We start from the raw sequence: 19,436 nt of genomic DNA, 5'->3' as shown, positions 1-19,436 counted from the left end.
CCAGAGAACCTTCTCCATATGTTTGGGTAGTCTCCCACATGCCTTTTGGCGAACACCAAACGTGCTTGCTTATTTTTTTCTTTCACTTCGTGGTGACATTATTGAGTAGCTTGGATGAATAAGTTGCCCAGAGTAAACTGCCGGCTACTCTGTCCCAGATGCTAATATATGCATATTATTAGTAGTATTGGATAGAAAACACTCTGAAGTTTCTAAAACTGTTTGAATGATGTCTGTGAGTATAACAGAACTCATATGGCAGGCAAAAACCTGATAAAAATCCAACCAGGAAGTGGTAAATCTGAGGTTTGTAGTTTTTCAACTCTTTGCCATTCCAATATACAGTATAAATGGGGTCATATTGCACATCCCAAGGCTTCCACTAGATGTCAACAGTCTTTAGACCTTTGTTTCAGGCTTCTACTATGAAGGGGGAGAGAATGAGAGGGGATTGAGCCAGGAGTCTGGCATAGTGCCACAGGCTCGTGATGTGCAGTCACGAGAAAGTTAGCTCTCGTTCCATTGCTTTTGTACAGACATAGGAATTCTCCGGTTGGAACATTATTGAAGATTTATGATAAAAACATCCTAATGATTCTATACTTAGTTTGACAAGTTTCTAAGGGCTGTAACCAAACTTTTTCAACTTTTTGTCTGACGTTTGGCTGGACCTGCACTCGCGTTTGGATTTGTTTACCAAACGCCCTAACAAAAGAAGATATTTGGACATAAATGATGAACTTTATCAAACAAATCAAACATTTATTGTGGAACTGCGATTCCTGGGAGTGCATTCTGAGGAAGATCATCAAGGGTAAGTAAATATTTATAATGCTATTTCTGACTAATGTTGACTACACAATATGGCGGATATCTTTTTGGCTGCTTTGTTGTCTGAACGCTGTACTCAGATTATTGCATGGTGTGCTTTTTCCGTAATTTAAAAAAATCTGACACAGCAGTTGCATTTTAAGGAGAGGTATATCTCTAATTCCATGTATAACACTTGTATTTTCATCAACATTTATGATGAGTATTTCTGTAAATTGATGTGGCTCTCTGCAAAATCACCACATGTTTTAGAACTACTGAACGTAACGCGCCAATGTAAAATGAGATTTTTTCAATATAAATATGCACTTTATCAAACAAAACATACATGTATTGTGTAACATGAAGTCCTATGAGTGTCATCTGATGAAGATCATCAAAGGTTAGGTATTCATTTTATCTCTATTTGTGCTTTTTGTGACTCCTCTCTTTGGCTGGAAAAATGGCTGTGTTTTTCTGTGAGTTGGTGGTGACCTAACATAATAATTTGTGGTGCTTTCGCTGTAAAGCCTTTTTGAAATCAGACACTGCGGCTGGATTAACGAAAATGTTATCTTTAACCTCTCTGTGCACAGAAACCGGTAGCAGGATGAAATTCGACAGCACACGGTGATCGCTACATAAATAGTCATATTAAACATTCATGAAAATACAAGTGTCTCACATGTTTCGAAAGCCTAGAATCTTGCTAATTCAACTGCATTGTCAGATTTAAAAAAGGATTTACTGTGAAAGAATACGATGCGATTATCTGAGTAGAGCCCCCCCCAAAAAACTATTTCAACCAGCACAGGCGTAACAAAATCACAAACTGCAATAAAATAAATTGTTTACCTTTGACAATCTTCCTCTGTTTGCAATCCCAATGCTCATTATTACACAATGAATGGTCTTTTGTTTGATAAAATCCATTTTTATAGCCTAACACGAAACATTTTGTGAACCGCTTGTGTCGTGAATTCCATCTCATTCCATTTTCAACGACACATTCGAGGTAAATACACACACAAAACGTGACTTTGACAGTCATGTCTTCCAAATATTGAAAGTGTTATTTTGTAAATGTATATATTTTTTCTTCTTCATGTTTTTTTCTCAATTTTTTGGGTGTGTGAGTTAGAATACCATTTTAGTATTTCATTCAAAATGTATAACTTCACCAATTTGGCCACTTGGGTACACTTGGGCTACTTGTGTGGGACACCTGGGTCACTTCATGATAAATGTCATGTAGCACACTCATTTTGGAAGTTATCATTCTGAAAGTCTTTTTTTGGCACACCACATCAGATACATGGGGCTACATATTGTACGACAGAAATGCACTGTTTTTGTCGATCAGATGCTATTCTGGACTTACGTGCAAAGGTAGCCTACTTTTTGAAGTGGTTTGTTTTACAATCAGATGAAAACACCATGAATGGTTGTGTTCATGCCACTTTAATAAGTAGGCTAAAACATTTTTAAAGTTGAATTAAATATTGTTACTATAAAATCCACAATAGAACTGCTAAAGCAGTCATTTGGACTGATCATGAATTTAAACTATTTATTACTCTGCCAAGTCATGCCCCCCTCCATCCTTGACTTTTCCTAAATTAGTCTAAAATACACAACTGGTGTTATAGACAGTTTTAGGAGGGCATGTCATTTTTTATATGTTTTTCCCCATTGCCCCTCCTCTCGACAGTAGAGCTTGCTCCCCTCCTCCCGATAGTTGAATATGCCATACCCAGTTGAAACTCACCCCGATAATTGCCTCAAAAGTGAACCTAAACTATACCAAAACTAATTTCACACATATAATAACAGACTAAATAAATTAAGTAGGCTAAATTGTGATGGGGAGAATGGATGAGTTGATGTGCGAGGGGGAGTGGACAACACATAATTATGTAGGTCATCACCAATAGTGAATGAAGAACAGGGTGGACCATTCTATTGTAATTATCTATTATAATTATAATCTCAAAATGTTATGTACTCCATTAGTCTACTCTGGCCTACTTGGAGTACACAGTGAGAGAGTACGTAATTTACAATGGCAAGATGACCTAGATGAATGGATGCACTCGTTAGCATTGCTTCAAAATCTGAATGAAAACGACTCAGATGGTGGGAAAGAAATTAATCATGATGACATCTCTGCTGCGTATTCTTCTGATGTTGAGCCTCAACCTGAGCCTACATCTACGAGGCCTAACTGAAAAATGGCCAAAACTGTGCACTGAGCAGGTGCCCACGCCACCAGCAAATGAAATGGTGAGACAGGAGAGATGATGAGACTATTTGGAATAGAACCAGCTGTTGAGAATTCTTCGGGCTATTATCAGCACAAAATGTCATCACTGAGGGAGCAGGGCCTACATTTCAAGCAATAAATAAAATCAGCAATGCACTCAACAGCTTTCGTTGTTGAGGCTTTGTGACATGGACATGCTCCAACTGATAATTGACATGATTTTCACTTTTATCAATCACACTTGGCGCTTGTAATGATGTTTAGCCTACGGATGTTTTCGTCATTTGAACATGCATCTTGCTAACCGTGTCTCTTGGTGGTTGAGGCATTTATTTTGTCTTTATAAAAATGAGGACAAACGTAATGCAATGGTCAATCATAGAACTGACAGTAGTGTTATAGGGTATAGGAGTGTGTCAAATATTTTTGCTATTTTCACAACCAGAATTATGGGTGCAGTAGCTGGCAGTGGTAAGAAAGAGCTGGGTTTTGATTAATAAACAAGTTGTGTCGAGTTATGGTCCCTCATTGGCCAATCAGAATGTGCTCCATGGCTAAATATTTGGTTGCTTTAAGTTGTGGATTAATTAACGGTCTTTTGTGTTTTTTTTAATTCACCTTTATTTAACCAGGTAGGCTAGTTGAGAACAAGTTCTCATTTGCAACTGCGACCTGGCCAAGATAAAGCATAGCAGTGTGAACAGACAACACAGAGTTACACATGGAGTAAACAATTAACAAGTCAATAACACAGTAGAAAAAAAAGGGGAGTCTATATACATTGTGTGCAAAAGGCATGAGGAGGTAGGCGAATAATTACAATTTTGCAGATTAATAACACTGGAGTGATAAATGATCAGAAGGTCATGTACAGGTAGAGATATTGGTGTGCAAAAGAGCAGAAAAGTAAATAAATAAAAACAGTATGGGGATGAGGTAGGTAAAAATGGGTGGGCTATTTACCGATAGACTATGTACAGCTGCAGCGATCGGTTAACTGCTCAGATAGCAGATGTTTGAAGTTGGTGAGGGAGATAAAAGTCTCCAACTTCAGCGATTTTTGCAATTCGTTCCAGTCACAGGCAGCAGAGAACTGGAACGAAAGGCGGCCAAATGAGGTGTTGGCTTTAGGGATGATCAGTGAGATACACCTGCTGGAGCGCATGCTACGGATGGGTGTTGCCATCGTGACCAGTGAACTGAGATAAGGCGGAGCTTTACCTAGCATGGACTTGTAGATGACCTGGAGCCAGTGGGTCTGGCGACGAATATGTAGCAAGGGCCAGCCGACTAGAGCATACAAGTCGCAGTGGTGGGTGGTATAAGGTGCTTTAGTGACAAAACGGATGGCACTGTGATAAACTGCATCCAGTTTGCTGAGTAGAGTGTTGGAAGCAATTTTGTAGATGACATCGCCAAAGTCGAGGATCGGTAGGATAGTCAGTTTTACTAGGGTAAGTTTGGCGGCATGAGTGAAGGAGGCTTTGTTGCGGAATAGAAAGCCGATTCTTGATTTGATTTTCGATTGGAGATGTTTGATATGAGTCTGGAAGGAGAGTTTACAGTCTAGCCAGACACCTAGGTACTTATAGATGTCCACATATTCAAGGTCAGAACCATCCAGGGTGGTGATGCTGGTCAGGCGTGCGGGTGCAGGCAGCGAACGGTTGAAAAGCATGCATTTGGTTTTACTAGCGTTTAAGAGCAGTTGGAGGCCACGGAAGGAGTGTTGTATGGCATTGAAGCTCGTTTGGAGGTTAGATAGCTCAGTGTCCAAGGACGGGCCGGAAGTATATAGAATGGTGTCATCTGCGTAGAGGTGGATCAGGGAATCGCCCGCAGCAAGAGCAACATCATTGATATATACAGAGAAAAGAGTCAGCCCGAGGATTGAACCCTGTGGCACCCCCATAGAGACTGCCAGAGGACCGGACAGCATGCCCTCCGATTTGACACACTGAACTCTGTCTGCAAAGTAATTGGTGAACCAGGCAAGGCAGTCATCCAAAAAACCGAGGCTACTGAGTCTGCCGATAAGAATATGGTGATTGACAGAGTCGAAAGCCTTGGCAAGGTCGATGAAGACGGCTGCACAGTACTGTCTTTTATCGATGGCGGTTATGATATCGTTTAGTACCTTGAGCGTGGCTGAGGTGCACCCGTGACCGGCTCAGAAACCCGATTGCACAGCGGAGAAGGTACGGTGGGATTCGAGATGGTCAGTGACCTGTTTGTTGACTTGGCTTTCGAAGACCTTAGATAGGCAGGGCAGGATGGATATAGGTCTGTAACAGTTTGGGTCCAGGGTGTCTCCCCCTTTGAAGAGGGGGATGACTGGGGCAGCTTTCCAATCCTTGGGGATCTCAGACGATATGAAAGAGAGGTTGAACAGGCTGGTAATAGGGGTTGCGACAATGGCGGCGGATAGTTTCAGAAATAGAGGGTCCAGATTGTCAAGCCCAGCTGATTTGTACGGATCCAGGTTTTGCAGCTCTTTCAGAACATCTGCTATCTGGATTTGGGTAAAGGAGAACCTGGAGAGGCTTGGGCGAGTAGCTGCAGGGGGGGCGGGGCGGAGCTGTTAGCTGAGGTTGGAGTAGCCAGGCGGAAGGCATGGCCAGCTGTTGAGAAATGCTTGTTGAAGTTTTCGATAATCATGGATTTATCGGTGGTGACCGTGTTACCTAGCCTCAGTGCAGTGGGCAGCTGGGAGGAGGTGCTCTTGTTCTCCATGGACTTCACAGTGTCCCAGAACTTTTTGGAGTTGGAGCTACAGGATGCAAACTTCTGCCTAAAGAAGCTGGCCTTAGCTTTCCTGACTGACTGTGTGTATTGGTTCCTGACTTCCCTGAACAGTTGCATATCGCGGGGACTATTCGATGCTATTGTCATCAACTACAATTAAAATGTTAGTCCCTTATACCATTGCTTGTCATATAGCCTGCCCCATGTTGAACATGTTTGCAGTTCACACTGTTCTATTTGCACTGCTTCAATATGTAAATACATTGATAAAATCCTTAAGAGTCTATTGACCCGTGCATCAATCTAAGTAACAATTGAATAAATTCCCATCAAAATCTGCCAGTTTAAGCTAGAGATATCAATTCACCTCATCGGCCTTCTGCATCTGTGGTGGAAGGTGGCCAAGCTACAGCAGTGTTTGTCGCACCATGAGACATCCCAAAAGTCTTCTCACGAAAACGTCTGCAGTGTCCAAACAATTTGGCCTACAAACTAATATGACCCTGTTGTAGAAAGGGGAAACTCTTATGAACACGAAGGTGTTCTCCAACCCCCACAAGTGTCATGGGACTCGTCTGAAGGTAGCCCAAACAAATTCATGGAAGTATGGAGGAAGGTTTTCAGCAAAAAAAACAAAGGGTTAAATATGTCCAAAAGCTATAATATTTCCTGAGCTTTCTTATATCTCCTATATATAGCACATAAACTTCAAAACCTTATTCCTTATGATTTATCTTTTGAATGTCTTTTTTTGCCATTTAAAAATGGGTAATTCATTGCTTTTCTATGGGCTTTAGTAGTAAAGGCCAAATTGCAATACTTTATAAATGTTGTATATTTGTTTTATACCTAAAGGGGTACTAAAACTCAAACTCAAATGGATAAATGATCCATGGTATTACCATCTTAAACAATGATGTATGATACCTTAGTAGAACTAAAATAAAACACTAATATCTCTTGATTAGATAAGTATTCAACCACCAGAGTCAATACATGTTAGAAAATCACAGTTGGCAGTGATTACAACTGTGAGTCTTTCTGGGTAAGTCTCTAAAGGCTTTCCAAACCTGGACTGTGAAACATTTGCCTTTCGTTCTTTTCAAAATTCTTCCAGCTCTGTCAAATTGGTTGTTGATCATTGCTAGACAACCATTTTCATGTCTTGTCATATATTTTCAAGCAGATTTAAGTCAAAACTGTAACTCGGCCACTCAGGAACATTCACTGTATTCTTGGTAAGCAACACCAAAGTAGATTTGGCCTTGTGGTTTAAGTTATTGTCCTGTTTAATGTAATCTCCCAGTGTCTGATGGAAAGCAGACTGAACCAGGTTTTCCTCTAGGATTTTGCCTGTGCTTAGCTCCATTCAGTTTATTTTTTATCAAAACAAAACTCCCCAGTCCTTAACGATTACAAGCATACCCATAACATGATGCAGCAACCACTATGCTGGAAAATATGGAGAGTGGTATTCAGTAAATGTGTTGTATTTGATTTTCCACAAACATAACACTTTGTATTCAGGACAAAAAGGTAATTGCTGTTATGACTCTCCTGTGAGGATCCAAAGATCAGGTTACAATAGATTAGCTTCTACAGAGCCCTTTCACCCGCAGAGGGTAGGAGGGATTGGTGTGGGGGTCTTATGACACCTGACGTTGATCGTAAATTGCAGGCAGTAGATGACTCCTTTTGGTCTTTAGTATTGGTGAATGGAATCCCTTTGTTACAGAAGGTTTTGCTGCCCAAAAACTCTAACGTCCAACAATGAACACTGGGATAATATATTTCAACATCTGAATGTGGGGTATGATGAGAGATGGAATATGGGAAATTAATATCTATTTTGTTGATGATGTCATTTAAAATGGCATAAAAGTGATGAAATGAAAATATTGTAACCTGAAGAGCTTTCACACTGTATATCAGGTTTACATCCTTTACGCGGTGTAGGAAATATCAAGTATGAAGAGGGAGCTCAGAGAGTGTGTCAGTATGACAGAAACGCCCCTTTTTACCCAAGTGTATAAAAGACTGAGTTAAGAATTAACATACCAGAATAGAAGGACCACAAGCTGCAGCTAGGTCTACATTGAGCATGACCCTGGAAATCAACACGAGTTGAAGAAGACAAAGTAGCCTCTAGCTATCAATGTTACAGTTGAATATCTGTTCTAAGTACTGCAACTAAGAAAGTGAATTTATGTAGGACCATCTGGATATTCTCTTCAAATCATCGTCAACAACACTGCTCTCATAACAACTCTGGGGATCATCTACATGGCTGATTAGCTGTCCTCAAAAGACCATTCTTCCAAAAAGAGTGAGGTTGATGGCAACATTGAGTACTTTTTGGAGAGTACTCTCTTGTCTGATGAAACAAAAATAGAACTGTTTGGCCATAATGACCATCGTTATGTTTGGAGGAAAAGGGGGATGCTTGCAAGCCAAAGAACACCCTCCCAACCGTGAAGCATGGGGGTGGCAGCATCATGTTGTGGGGGTGGCAGCATCATGTTGTGGGGGTGCTTTGCTGCAGAAGGGACTAGTGCACTTCACAAAATAGATGGCCTCATGAGGAAGGAGAATGATGTTGATATATTGAAGCAACATCTCAAGACAAGGTATTGGAGTGGCCATCACAAAGCCCTAAACTAAATCCTATAGAAAATGTGTTGGCAGAACTGAAAAAGCGTGTGTGAGCAAGGAAGCCTACAAACCTGATTCAGTTACACCAACTCTGGCTGGAGGAATGGACCAAAATTCACCCAACGTCCTGTGGGAAACGTGTGGAAGGCTACCCAAAACGTTTGACCCAAGTTAAACAATTTAAAGACAATGCTACCAAATACTAATTGAGTGTATGTAAACTTCTGACCCACTGGGAATGTGATGAAAGAAGTAAAAGCTGAAATAAATAATTCTCTCAACTATTATTCTGGTATTTCACATTCTTACAATAAAGTGATGATCCCAACTGACCTAAAACAAGCAATTTTTACTAGGATTAAATGTCAGGAATTGTGAAAAACTGAGTTTAAAGGTATTTGGCTAAGGTGTACGTATGTAAACTTTTGACTTCAACTGTATGTTCTGTTGCTATTGTTCCAATCACGTATTTGTGATGGTACCATCAGGGACCACTCAACAAATATGTGATGGTACGCATCAAAGTGTTAATATAATAAAACATTTACATTTGGATATTGTCTTATCCATATATATTATGAATAACATATTTATAAAAGACAGGGCTAAAGTTTGTAGGGCTAAAGGTAACTACTTCTAAACTTCTTAAGATCAGTCATGAATGAATGAAATTATACCTAGTTACATGTTGAATTTATGGTTTCCTTTGGGCAAATCAGAAGTTGGGCAAATCAGATGTCAGTGTACTTACTACATTGAATACAGACTGCGTAAACCCAACTTCACTCCGAATTTACTTTCACATAACTTGTGTAAAACAAGTTAGAGGAGTTACTTTCAACTATTCAGTATTATCAAGCTATTATCAAGCATAGCTACGCAAATGAGTATGGAAGATGATCAATTTCCAAATGTGTTGACATGATAGCTCAGCAGAAACGAACACTGTTTTTTTCCAAAGCTAAGCAGGGTACATAGAGGTAGGCATCTGGATGGTAGACTCGTTCTCTTTAGGTTGATGGCAAGATGTTGAAATGATGACATTGATTCAAACGTACTATTTTACTATCAACATTGAGACAAGGTCAAATAAAATATATCTAATCAAATATGAAATTCAACATAATGTCAATCACCCAATATACACTGAACAAAAATATAAATGCAACATGTAAAATGTTGGTCCCATGTTTCATCAGCTGAAATAAAAGATCCCAGAAATGTTCCATACTCACAAAAATCTTATTTCTCCTAAATTATGTGCACAAATTTCTTTACATTCCTGTTAGTGAGCATTTCTCCTTTGCCAAGATAATCCATCTACCTGACAGGTGTGGCATATCAAGAAGCTGATTAAACTTCATGATCATTAAACCTTGTGTTGGGGAAAATATAAAAGGCCACTCTAAAATGTGCAGTTTTGTCAAACAACACAATAGCACAGATGTCTTAAGTTCTGAGGTAGCATGCAATTGGTATGCTGACTGTAGGAATGTCCACCAGAGCTGTTGCCAGACAATTTAATGTTAATCTCTCTACCATACACCGCCTCTAACGTTGTTTTAGAGAATTTGGCAGTAAGTCCAACAGGCTTCTGAGACCAGCCACTCGGACAGCTGATTAAAGTATGGGTTTGCACAAACTGTCAGAAACCGTCTCAGGGAAGCTCATTTGCATGCTCTTCACCCTCGCCAGGGGCGACGAGTTCAGTGGGCAAATGCTTCAGTGGACAAATGCTCACCTTCAATGGCCACTGGCACGCTGGAGTAGTGTGCTCTTCACAGATTAATCCCAGCTTAAACTGTACCGGGCAGATGGCAGACAGCGTGTATGATGTCATGTGAGTGAGCAGTTTGCTGAAGTCAACATTTCAAACGGAGTGTTTCATGGTCGCAGTGGGGTTATGGTACGGGCAGGTATACGCTACGCACAATGAACACAATTGCATTTTATCAATGGCAATTTGAATGCACAGAGATACTGTGACAAGATCCTGAGGTCCATTGTTGTGTCATTCATCCACCACCATCGCCTCTGTTTCAGCATGATAATGCACAGCCCCATGTAGCAAGGATCTGTACACATTTCCTGGAAGCTGAAAATGTCCCAGTTCTTCCATGGCCTGCATGCTCACCAGAAATGTAACTGAATTAGTATGTTTGGGATGCTCTGGATTGACTTGTATGACTGCGTGTTCCAGTTCCTGACACTATCCAGCAACTTTGCACAGCCATTGATGAGGAGTAGGACAACATTCCACGGGCCACAATCAAAAGCCTGATCAACTCTATGCGAAGGAGGCAAAGGGGAGAGAGAAGCACTGATTATGCTTTTGGGTCCTACTGTGTCTCTAACTGACAATGAATGGGCGGCAGAAACCTAAATAGAAACTGATAATTGTGCACAACTTCAGTATTACTTATTTAAACTGTTGTTACACTAAGGTTTATATTATTTTATTATTTTGCTCTTACTGTTGTACTGTATGCCCCTCCCAAAATGTCATATTATACAGACCTTGGATGGTGTAATGTTCTAAGACACTGCATAGCAGTGCAAGCTGTGTTGCTACAGATGCTGGCTCAATACCTGTGCTGCTCTTCACCCATGAGATGATTGTAGGTTTTTGTTTCTCTCCCTCTAAATACAGAAATAAATGATTTGAAATAACAAACTGGCTATATTTACAAATTAGTAACAATTTCTCACCCCATGTTCAAGTTAATTTTTTTTATAATAGAAACACCATAATATTAATCAAATTAATACCAAAATCTAAAAGTAATTGGAAAGGTAGATACAAATGATTTGTGACATTGTGGTTACAATAAAGAATGTAAACAAGATGTAAACAAGATGCTGTGTTTTTATTTACAGTAGTGATGGACAGTTGGTGACATTTTGAAAAGAGGTTTTCAAACACTTGTAGGCCGATTAGCAGGATAAAAGACTCTTTATAGCCCGGCTACTGCAGGTGTGAAATTCCCCCTACCTGCAATGTATTCAATGCTTAAGCACTCTGAAGTGTTACATTTCTTACTCAAAACAGCAGTACATTATTTCTTCATCAACATCTTTATGTTTTCATTAATAAAATGTTTAGAAACTGTTACCATTCAAAAACTAGCTGTTTATCTAAAAAAAATGACATTGCGACCAAAGAGAACAGATGAAATGGACATCGTTTTCATCAAGCCAGCTTCTTTCTATAGTGCTTCCTGTTCCAGGGTTAGGACCACCTGTAACGTTCGTCGTTGGGAGAAAGGGAGGAGGACCAATACGCAGCGTGGTAAGTGTTCATAGCTTTTAATGACGTACTAGAACACTGAACAAAACAATAAATAACAAACAAACAAACAGTCCCATAAGGTGAAAGACAAAAACACTAAACAGGAAATAAGCACCCACAACTCAAAAGTGAAACCAGGCTACCTAAGTATGGTTCTCAATCAGGGACAAAGATTGACAGCTGCCTCTGATTGAGAACCGTACCAGGCCAAACACAGAATCCCAAATTTTAGAACAAGGAACATAGACTGCCCACCCCAACTCACGCCCTGACCATACGAAGACAAAACAAAGGAACTAAGGTCAGAACGTGACACCACCATGAGAGGACTTTAAAATGACCCGGAGGTGAGAGGATCACTAACACTAAAGGTATTTTGGTTTCTGTGCATTTTCTTTAAAAAAAAATGTATATAGCCTATAGTGTAGGCATACTGTGTAATAAAATCAATAATTAAATAAAGGTTAAATAAATAAAATTAAAATAAAATTGTGTACTAAAAACATTAATGTGTTTTTTCAGAGCATACAAACATGCCGACCACCATCTGTGGACAAAGGGCTGGACAACTGGCCGCACCGAAAAACCTTATGGTTTCCAAGAAAGTGGTTTGTTTCGCTAGATTCTTAAAATGTGTATGCAGCATGTGTGTTGGAGTCACTTTTAATTCTTAATTGATATACCGTTTCTGTCATAGGCCACTGTAGTCAATGGGGGCTCAGGTTGGTACCATTCTGCTCATCTGATGAAGGTGCACATGGATCAGATTCAAACTTTGAAGACCGAGATCGAGTCGTTGAAGGCAGACCGGCAGAAAGAGAAACATTATTGGAGGGCAGAGATACCGGTGACAGCTGATGCATTGGTCCAGGGCCAGGCGGCATCTGCAGAGAGTCAGGCGGAGAATGACGCTTTGAAGAGGGCGAGGAACGAGATGGAGTCACAATCCATGCCAGGCCCACTTGTGAGCTCTGGAACTCCACCTCCGACAGGCAGAGTCAACATACCCGGCGGGTTCATCCGGTCGTCAGTTCACTCTGACATTTCCATTCCTCTTCTGACAACAGATCATGACCAACTGCTCACCAGGCACAGAGATACCACGAGTGGGAGAGATACCACGAGTGGGCACAGAATACCAACTGGGATAGATCCGAAGGCAAATGTGGCTTACCAGTGAACCTCCGTGTGTTCATCATTAATACAGTGTCTCAGTAGTTTCTGTCCATTACTGGTGCAACCCGAAAAAGCATTAAAAAGATAGAGTTAATGAGTATTTGAGGTCACAAGAAAGTCTGGACTGCTCTCCCTTATGTAAGGAATTAGGCACTTTCCCATGTTGACTACAGTATGTACTGTAGGCTATGTTTGTAACGCAATACTGTGCTCTTTAATGCACTAACGCAACACTGGGTGCTCAAAATGCCCCAAACACGGGGACGAAAATAGTACAGCTTAATACACGACCAGGAACAAACACGTTCCTCTACTACATAACCGAAGGTCACAATAATTAATCCCGCACAAAGAAACAGGCGGGCCGGCTGTCTAATAAAGCCCAAGTAGTGATTCACTAACAGGTGCCTACAATAAACATACAAGGAGGGGGAGGAGAGACAATCAGTGGCAGCTAATAGGCCGGCGATGACGACCACCGAGCGCCACCCGACCGGGAAGGGGAGCCACCCTCGGTCGGACTCGTGACAATGTTGACTTGTCAGACTGCACAGTAGCCTAATAAACAAATACAGGTGGCTTATATCTTCAATATTCTTTAAATGCTTTATTATCTTTAAATGCTTTATTATCCAAACATAAAAGCATGTACTGTACAGTACTGTATTTCTTCATCGGCATCTTTATGCTTTCGTTAATAAAATAATGATAAAAAATACTCTTTCAAACACACACGGTCACATTGTACAGCGCCATTATGGCTATTAAGCAGGGCTATATTTTGGCCTTCACGGGAGGAGCACAATTGGCCCAGCGTTTCTCTCCCTCTAAAAACAGAAATAAATGTTATGGCCTTTACAAATATTATTTTGGCATTTATTCAGATTACAATCGCTGTCTTTCATTTTTTTGAAAAATAAATAACCTCCAAAATATCGTTATATACTGTATTATCAAGTTGATGACACAGTCGTATAGCGGCACCTACATAAAGCTGAGTGACACACTCATTCATGGCTTTGGATCAAAATAAATAAGTATCAACATTATTTCTGATAATTATTATTTCTTAATAAATACATGTTTTGGCTATCCTGACCTGTACACCATGTACAGTATTATAATAGCCCATTATGGGCTATTTGCAGGACAATATTCCTTTACCAACACCTCTCTGTATTTTGATACTTTGTGGATGGGGGTGCCGAGTGGATTGGTTATCCCGTAGTGCAAATTGCGTTGCTAAAGATGCAGGTTCGATACCCGGGCCGGGAGACACAAGGCGGCTTTTGGTTTTAATTTAGAATCCTCCAATCCTGTATATGTAATTATTGGCAGAGAGTCACGTCATATTTTTTTATATACTGTAGGCCTACGGTAGGCGACATGAGTCTCATTAGTGTTGAGTAATGTGCTATTAAAAGTCGTGTAGGTCTTATTTATTTAAAGCGCATATTGAAGTTAGAAGCAATAGCTTACAACAATTTTAGCACTGTTTCACACTGCTCTGAGACAAGCATAGGGACTGGTCTTGATAAATCGATGAGATTTTTATTGTCATTGAATCTCTGTTTGTGTATTGGCTAGACTACAATTATGGTGTTGAAATGTTATGCTCTTAGTGTAACCTTTATTTAATTAGGCAAGTCAGTTGTTAGCGGAACTCTCCCTCTCATCGTGTCCTCTAAAAGCCAATTATTGCATGCCCAAAAATGCAGTGGTGTCGATAAACCGCTACAACATCGCTGTTTCTTTTTACTTTCTCATGGTGTGACGTAGAAGAGTAAGAACGATAGAAGAGTAAGAATGATACGTGCTTTCACGTCAGAGTCTGCAAAAGTCTCCAATAACACCAGAAAAAGTCGCTAGATTGGTCGCTAGTCGCTTTTTTGAAAATGTGTCACTATAGGGGTCTGAATACTCGCTAAATATAGTGACTAAGTCGATAAATTGGCAACACTGCCAATGAGTGCAGCTGCGCTTATTGTTTGCAACATGAGTGTATGATGACGGGTAGCCTGGCGCCGCGCCAGGGAGGAGGAGTGGGAGCAGGCGTGACAGGATGAAGGTCTACGTATTCAAACTACGTCACACCATGAGAAAGTAAAAAGAAACAGCGATGTTGTAGCGGTTTATCGACACCACTGCATTTTTGGGCATGCAACAATTGGCTTTTAGAGGACACGATGAGAGGGAAAGTTCCGCTAACAAGGGCAACTACAATGAGATTGCGGAGGTAATTGCATGTTGCGACGCTTTACTTGCTGAACATGGAGCTTTCGACTGTCTTTTCTATGATGTCGAAATCAATAGAGAATGATTTGACAGCTTCCATCGCATCATCCATTAAAAGTGAGATTAAAGAGAGAGGTTGACGCAGGGCATTTTTTTGCGCGCGTTCCGGCAGTCACTTTCCTTCTGTATTTATTTAGCAAAGGAGATAACACATAATCACTCTGGACAGACACAAGAAAAAACTAATTACAGAAATGTTGCAGCAGTCTAGGCTACACCTATACAGAGATCTGACATGCTGAATGGGATGAAAAGGAGACAATTCTTCAGTCTGATCAACTGTAGGCTACTAATAATAGCAGCTGCATACAGCCTATACTCCCTGTCCATCTGGTCAGGGTAAACAAATTGGTAACCTTTATGTATTTATAGTCAATGTGATCAAATTTGGTTTATATCCAAGCTTGGGCTGGCTAGGCTGCCTATACGTTTTCAATCCAAAATTATTAACTGGAATGAATCAATCAACATAATATTGATGACAGATTTGAGTTTGTTTTACTAGGCTTTCAGTTGCATAGGCCTGCATGATGCAAACATGCATAAAGCAAGCTCAGCCCTGTGAGTTCTATTGTCTATCAGTTGTTGTCTCTGTCTGGGTAGAGGATGTTCCCCTATTAATCTAATATAAATATAGTCCAGAGTTTTCCTGGTTAGGCTAACAGATAAGGGAAAAAAATGCCCCACCATTTTGGGACCTATGGTGCAACCAGTCTGCTTGCAGTTGTCAGTTATCGTCAGGATGATCAGGGCTTTATCCAGGAACATTTCTTGGCATACTTTGATTTCTCAGTCTGTGTTTGACTTTGATTTCTGAAACGTCTGAGTTTATATTCATGGAGAAACCTGTTGCCCAAACATACAATGGTGCAACTGTAATGGAATGTATATGCTATTTGTATTTACAGCTAGCTCCCCTCCTGTTCCCTGATTAATAACCTCTATGGGATCAGTGTCCCTAAACCGGGACAGTTGTTGTTCAATATGCGATAATGTGACTAGAATGACATTGTAAGCAACAGCCAACTTTCTGGGCTCCTGAGTGGAGTAGTGGTCTAAGACACTGCATCTCAATGCAAGAGCTGTCACTGCAGTAGCTGGTTCAAATCCAAGCTGCATCACATCTGGCTGTGATTGGGACTCTCCACAATTGGCCCAGCTTTGGCTGGGATAGGCTGCAATTCTAAATAAGAATTTGTTCTTAACTGACTTGCCTGCTTAAAAAAAAAAAAAAAGGATGTCTTATTTGGGCAGAAAGCTTAAATTCTTGTTAATCTAACTGCAGTGTCCAATTTACAGTAGCTATTACAGCAAAAAAAATGCAATGTTTGAGGATAGTCTACAACAACAAACACTTTATCACGGCAACTGGTTTGGTACATTCACCTCTGAAGGTAAATAATGTACTCGCATTCAGTAACTTGCTTTGATTTGTCATCCTGAAGTTCCCAGAGATAAAATGTAGTGAGTTTTTAAAAAAATTAAACAATTTTTTTTATTCAAATGTAGCAACTGGGTTCTACAGTTTGACCCCACTGCTGTCCCTGGCTCCACACACATCCTGCCCGGCCATCTAGATGTTTGAAGGTAGGTGTCTTTTCTGTAGGGAAGCTAATGATCCATCATGTATGACATTCCTGGGAGCTTGTAAACATAAATGTTTTTATTACCATATCATTTTTGTATGTTCTCTATAGTTATGTACTTGAACATTTTTAATTTGACCAATTCAGAACATTTGGGCAAACTCCTGGCAGATGTAATTCTTCACTGGATCAGTCTGAACCTTTGCACACATACTGCTGCCATCTTGTGGACAACATCTAAATTCACACCCATAATCCTATATCAATGGATGGCCTTTCTCTTGCATTTCCAAATGATTGTATTATCTTTTTCCAGATCTAATGTGTTATATTTTCCTACATTAATTTCAAATTTCCACAGACTTCCATAAACTTCAAAGTGTTTCCTTTCAAATGGTATCAAGAATATGCATATCCTTGGTTCAGGTTCTGGAGATACAGGCAGTTAGATTTGGGTATGTCATTTAGGCAGAAATTGGAAAAAAGGGTCTGATCCTTATTAAGAGATGATGACCACTCAGCTACTGTTGTCATCTCTCTCCGGACATGAACTGAAGCCACATTTCATTTGCCCGGTCATTCACTAGCAAATTGAATGTTTCCTGTCCAAGCACTGTGAGTACACTTATACATTTTCTCTCATTACTGTATGTAGAGTCAATCACACATACAAACATAATCATATTATTACACATCAATGATTTTAATCCTTGCCTGAACTAACTCATTTTTAGCTCTTTTGTCTAACTGTGTTGTGTTATTGTTTTTTGTCCTCCCAGTTAAATCCTGTCCTGCCCTCAGTGGAAGAGTTGAGCTCTCTCCAAACACCATCCATCCATCCATGATGAGCCTGTCCTGCACTAAAGTCTATGAACACCTCAACCCCCGTCCTTCACTGAAGTCGAACCTCTGAACACCTCAACTCATGCCTCATACCCTCATTCAATCACTGCTGTGATCCCTTCCCAACACTGTAAGTAGCGCTCTCATTCCCATTCCCCATAATACTGTGCTATAAATGCCTTTATTAAATGCTTGAGGTTAAAATAATCCGTCTTTGACGATTTTTTAAACACGCTTTGCCATCTACATGCATTTTGCGCCAATACTGTGGGTCTCCCATCCTCCTCAATTGTTCAAGTTACCAGCCTCCACTGGTGTCCACATACTTTTGTATATATAGTGTATTTCATCTGTTATATGTGTAAAATCCGTTTTGGTATAATTTAGGTTCTGTTTTTTTGGCAATTACCAGGGTGATTATCAACTTGGCATGGCACCTTCCATTGTTGGGAGAAAGAGCAGAGCAGGCCCTAGGGTCAGGAGGAGGAAAACCTTTCAAAAAATGGCATGCCCTTCTAAAACTGGTTATAATTACAGCTCTGTTTATGATATTAAGATTCTAACAATGGCAGTCTGTTATATAGACTCATTTAGGAAAAGTCAAGGAGGGGAGGCATGACTTTATAATTGGCAGAGAAGGAGGACCAGAAGGAGCCGCTGCTCAGTGCAACGCAGCCTCCATCCTCATGGATGAAGACCGCATGGAGCTGGTGTAGCTAACCATGGCAGCAGTGGCCCTGCCCTCTCTGGCCATCCTGACCGGGGCTCAGGAGATCTCAGACGACTAGTGGAAGGACATGGTCCAGAAGATGCTCCAGACTCGCCAAAGCTCAGAAGGCCTGACTATGGAGCGCAAATTAGACTGAATTGCCTCCTTTCCCACAGTGTCTTTAACTGTGCCCTGCATTTCACCATCACACTTACCCCAGGGGAGTCTGAGCTGAGGTCCTCTGAACAGTCCTAGGTGTCTCAATTCTCAAGATATGAGAGAAATTGTGCAAACCCCTTTATGTCCAATTCATATTATATTAGGATATATCTCCTAAATATTTGTGTTTGAAAGGAGCCTCTGGGTACTCACTGATCCTAACCTAGAGGGCGGCAGGTAGCTTAGTGGTTAAGCACATCGGGCCAATGACTGAAAGATTGCTGGTTTGAATCCCCAAGCCAACTAGGTGAAACATCTGCCTGTGCCCTTGAGCATGCCACTTAACCTTAATTGTTCCAGTACATTTCTCTGGATAAGAGTGTCTGTAAAATATGTATCTTTTTTTCATGAGCAGTCAAAAATACTGACTGAGCAGTTCTAGTGTTAAATGGCTGTGGGCTAGCAGACTGGTTCATACTGTGTACATTACTGTTCATACTGTGTTGTCATTGAATTAAAATTATTTTAATGGTTGTCCCTAACGACCTGATTCATACTGTAGTTTGTAGCCTACATTTCTGTACCATGCATATTATTGTCTGTTTAGCATTGCTGAAGCCAACTAGCCAAGTCCATAGATTATAGGCACTCAATAAATAGATATGAATGATAATTCAGGAAGAGCCTCTTCATTTTCCCCCATACATTCACAACCAAAACAAAGAATGCCAAAACAAAATATCTTTAAGCAAAATGGTAGTTCAGCGGGAAACTATTGTATGCGAAAACTCACCACTGTCTGAGCAGATGATTTCATCTGTATACATTTGAGGAGATAATGGGGTGGTCGCCGGAGGGGTCTCGACGTACGACTAATGTTGATTGGGTTACTTACTTTATGCAAAAGTA

General features: G+C 40.4%; 1 long non-coding RNA gene across 3 annotated transcripts; it reads left to right on the top strand.

Annotated features, from left to right (window-relative positions):
- The first annotated feature begins 15,031 nt into the window (after window positions 1-15,031).
- LOC112223317 lies at window positions 15,032-19,081 on the top strand. 3 transcript variants are annotated; one of them, XR_006079773.1, is made up of 5 exons: window positions 15,032-15,171; window positions 16,740-16,817; window positions 17,374-17,431; window positions 17,596-17,789; window positions 18,072-19,081. It is a non-coding gene; the product is annotated as an uncharacterized LOC112223317 (long non-coding RNA). The 3 variants fall into 3 exon arrangements; XR_006079772.1 differs by having other exon boundaries at window positions 16,740-17,431; XR_006079771.1 differs by having other exon boundaries at window positions 16,740-17,789.
- Window positions 19,082-19,436: the final 355 nt, after the last annotated feature.

This window comes from Oncorhynchus tshawytscha, linkage group LG24 (genome assembly GCF_018296145.1).
Source record: "Oncorhynchus tshawytscha isolate Ot180627B linkage group LG24, Otsh_v2.0, whole genome shotgun sequence".
NCBI lineage: Eukaryota > Metazoa > Chordata > Actinopteri > Salmoniformes > Salmonidae > Oncorhynchus > Oncorhynchus tshawytscha.
Note: the sequence above shows the minus strand (reverse complement) of the source record. Positions and strands in the feature narration are given on the sequence as shown.